Source organism: Octopus bimaculoides, chromosome 10 (genome assembly GCF_001194135.2).
Source record: "Octopus bimaculoides isolate UCB-OBI-ISO-001 chromosome 10, ASM119413v2, whole genome shotgun sequence".
In the NCBI taxonomy this organism is placed as follows: domain Eukaryota; kingdom Metazoa; phylum Mollusca; class Cephalopoda; order Octopoda; family Octopodidae; genus Octopus; species Octopus bimaculoides.
Genome location: NC_068990.1, coordinates 30,131,876 through 30,136,318, shown reverse-complemented (window position 1 = coordinate 30,136,318; position 4,443 = coordinate 30,131,876). Strand labels below are relative to the sequence as shown.

General features: G+C 35.7%; 1 protein-coding gene across 4 annotated transcripts in view; it reads right to left on the bottom strand.

Annotated features, from left to right (window-relative positions):
* LOC106868200 (uncharacterized) overlaps positions 1-4,443 on the bottom strand; it is a 137,555-nt gene that overhangs the window by 97,988 nt on the left and 35,124 nt on the right. Inside the window, exon 3 of one of the 4 annotated variants that reach the window (XR_008265020.1) lies at positions 1,042-1,063. The exons of the other annotated variants lie outside the window; for them this stretch is intronic. The gene's annotated coding sequence lies outside the window, so the exon portion shown is untranslated. The remainder of the gene's footprint in view (positions 1-1,041; positions 1,064-4,443) is intronic. 4 annotated transcript variants of the gene reach the window in all.

The following is a 4,443-nucleotide window of genomic DNA, read 5'->3' as shown; positions in this document are numbered from 1 at the left end:
CATACACACACAGTGATGGACCGGGTCTCAAAATATTGGTTGCCAGGAGACTAAGGGGACCAACCCACAACTACAAGGGGGCCCACCTGCAACTACAAGGGAGCCCCCACCTGCAACTACGAGGGGGCCCACCCACAGCTACAATGCTATCATTTGATTTTTTTTTTGTTAAAAGTATTCTTTTCAACTGTCTCCAAACACAGCCAGGCTGAAATAATTAATGCATTCTTCCAGGAGTGAATAAAAAATTCTCAAACTTGAGGGGATGGGCCCCTTAGATACTAACACGGGACCTCATATATGGATTCTAATGGCTCAGGGACCCACTTGCCATCAGGCAACCTGGCAAGTCTGCCACTGTATGTATATATATATATATATATATATATATATATGTATATTAGTTCAGTAAGTGACGTGTTATAAACATTACATTTGGTTCAATGGTATACAGTAGTTATACAGTGTTATATTATAACATACTACAGTGGATAATTGGTACACAATACAGTGATCAACTGATGTATTACTACAAAATAGTATGGTGGTAGTTTAAATTAATGTATTGGTACAACATGGTACAATACTGGTGAAGTTTATTAACTAGTGTTTGTACAGTCAATTACAGTAGTGAACAAGTGTCATAGTACAATGAAGAATGGAGGTTAAATTTTACTTGAATTATATAAAACAGTAAAATATTAGTGCAGTTAGAAAACAAATGAATTAGTACAGCATCTAACTGGTGTATTATTCCAACTCAGTACAGCAATTAATTGTTAAGTTAATAACCTGAGAGGTAAGTTAATTGTTGTATAATACATATTATTAAATTAATATTTAGTAAAGTTTGTCGGATTGGTTGGCAGTTGGTCACCAGTAAAGTACAGGGTTTGGAATTAAGAATAAGATTGGGGAAGGAAAAAGGATGAGCATGCATGCATGCCAAAGACGTGCATGTTAGAAGGTTAATATTTCAGGATAGAAATAAACAAAATAAGCAAAACAAGCAAAATAATAACATTAAAATAGCTTTTGAACCTTCATTTCCAGAGAGTTCCACCTAGGAATAAGAGAAAATATAAAGACATATATATATATATAAATATAGGTGTGTTGGCGTGGATGTAAATAAAATAAATCAATGAAAGCAAAAAGAAAAAAATAAAGAAAGAAAAAAGATAACATTTCAAATAAATAATAAACAAACTAAATAAACAGCAAAACAAAGAAAGAGAAGAAAAAGCAACAAAATATTTTTGATGAAGGGTGTTGATGAGGTGTTGTGATAGGGTGATGTATGACTTGATTGCTTTTGTCTTTTCTGTTATGGGCACAAGGCCTGCAATTTTTGGGGAGGGCACTAATCAACTACATTGGCCCCCAGTGCTTCACTGGTATTTACTTGATCGTCCCTGAAAGGATGAAAAGCAAAGTTAACCTTGGTGGAATTTGAACTCAGAACATAAAGATGGACGAAATACTGCTAAGCATTTCGTCCAGTATGCTAACAATTCAGCCAGTTCACCACCTTAATAATAATAATAATAATAATAATAATAATAATAATAATAATAATAATAATAATAATAATGATGACAATAATAATAATAAGGATTTCAAATATTGGCACAAGGTTAGCAATTTTGAGGAAGGGGTAAGGCAATTACTTTGACCCCCCAAAGGATGAAAGGTAAATTCAACCCCAGCAGAATTATATGTGATTTGATATTAAATGATTTGGTATGGTGTTTGCGTAGCCCCCAGCTCACCTCTAATCAAAATCAGCAGAAATACTAAGCACGGTCCTCAAAATCAATTATTACAGGTACACCATGCCTCTGCATTGCCAACAACCATGCTGCACACTCCAAAATTCAGTTGTGCAAAGTTGCATCCAATGGGCTGAAGCAGTTTTTGCCTACTTGCTAACGTTTTAGTCAACTTGAGCCCATGGCAGAAGAGACACAAGCCTAAGGTATCATGCTGTGGAATTGAACCCAGAATTCCTAACTCCATAGTTATGCCTGTAACCACATCATTGTTAATTAATCCAGAAATAAAACAAAGAAAAGAAACAAACAAAATAATGTTTAACCTTTTAGCATTCAGGTTACCCTGTCCAATGCAATGCTTATTAATTCGCATTGTTTTGAATTAATCTTGGCTTATCTCACTGCTTTGAGATTTCAATGATGTGATTGTTTACTTTTAGAATGACATAGTAACGGTAGGTATAAGTGGCTGGATCTGGCCACTTCAAACATAAAACAGGTAGAATATTTAAGCCTGGTATGGCCAGTTTCAATGCCAAAGGGTTAAAAATACTTGAGAGAGAAAGTGCTTATTTGTTTTCTAGCAAAAGAAGAAAGAGAAAGAAGAAAAAGAAAGAAGAAAAAGAAAGAAGGGAAAAAAGAAAGAGGTTAATTATGTGATTTGGGTGAAAACTTTTATTTTATTATGACTTGAATATTATATTATCTACTGTCACAACACACACACCCACATCATCCTCATTGTTCCATCATTTGAATGTCCACTTTTCTATGTTTACATGGATTAGATGAAATTCGTTGAGGCACGGTTTTCAATGGCCTGATACCATTACTGTTACCAGCATTCACCTGTTTCCACATGAAAAAATATTTCTCCATGACAGAACATGTACTCACAAAACAATTGGGAATGCATGACAGTGTTTGTGTGACAGTAACACTGGCTTAGAACTATTACATAATGTCGAAAACCAAGCAAACACAAACACAAATGTGTGTGTGTGCGCTGTTTTTTTAAATTTTGGAATTTATTGTGTTTTTAAATTTTGGAATAAATTTTTCTGAGAATTCTTTTTTGGATCATTTTGGAATTTATTTTGCTTTTTTTCTAGTTAATTTTAGTTAATTTCTGTTTATTTTAAGATCATTAAAATGGAATGTCAAGTTAAGAAAAAGGAGCATTTTCGACACCTCCTTCTTTTTGGTTTTAATCAAAGTTCTAAGGCCACAAAAGCTGCTCGCGACATTTGTGCTGTGTATGGAGAGGGTGCCATAGCTGAAAGAACCGCTGGTGATTGGTATGCCAAGTTCAAAAATGGAAATTTTGACTTCAAAGACGCACCTCATTCTGGCAGTCCAGTTGAGTTCAATGAAGAGCGATTAAACCAACTTTTGTACGAAAATTCCCGTCAAACGACAGGGGAACTGGCAGAGAAAATGGAATGCTCCCACACTGCTATAGAGAAGCATCTTCACTCGATGGGAAAGGTTCAGAAGTATGGAGCATGGGTTCCGCATGCTTTAAGTGACAACAACAAAAATCAATGAGCCACAATCTCAGCTGGTTTGCTTGCTCGTCACCGTTCAACTCATGGACACAAGCAACGATTTCTTTACCGAATCGTTACTGGCAATGAAAAATGGTGCCTGTACATCAATATGAAGCAGCATAAGGAATGGCTTAGCCCCGGTAAACAAGCGACACCGCGCGTAGAACAAGATCTTCATCTGCGTAAAACAATGTTGTGCAATGGGACTGGGAAGGGATTATCCATTACGATGTGCTTGAATGGAACCAAACGGTCAACAGATGGAATAACTTAACACGGCTATTCAAGAGAAAAGACCTAATTGGCCGTATGTAGTTCTGCTGCTGCATGACAATGCCTGCCCTCATATCCCCAATATGATCAAGGAAGCCATTCAAACGCATGGCTGGGAAGTGCTGCCACACCCGCCATACTCTCCTGATTTGGCACCAACGGATTTCCACGTCTTTTGATCTCTTTCAAATGCTATGCACGGAGTTTCGTTCAATACTGATGCAGAATTGAGAGCTTGGTTGGATCAAATTTTCGAGTCGAAATCGGGTGATTTCTACCAATGAGGTATTGAAAATCTTGTTGAAAATTTGGGAAGAAGTTGTAAACAACAAAGGTGAATACATTATTGATTAATTCGTTGTTATTTTTTATTAAACCTTTTAAAAACTTTAAATTTAAAAAAACGGTGGGAACTTAGTTGCCAACCCAATATATATATATATATGCAATATAGATGTGTATATATATGCATGTGTATATGTATATATATGTGTATATATATTTAATAATAATAAAGGGTAAAAATCATTAATGATTTTTACCAAGTGGTCAGTGCGAAAATAAAACCTCAGAGGTAAATTTTATAAGCATTTTATAATTATATACACAATTATAATAAGGGCTTGGCTATGTGCCTCACCACGCACTGAAAAATAGATGCCAAAAGACACTATTACCACCATAAATTCCCCGAGAAAAACACAAACACTGTAAACAAACAGGAAACAACTTCTATCTCATTCCAGGGAGAAAAACTAGAGGTAGTTGATAGCTTCCGCTATCTGGGTGACCAAGTTAGTAGTGGGGGTGGGTGCGCTGAAAGTGTAACTGCTAGAATAAGAATA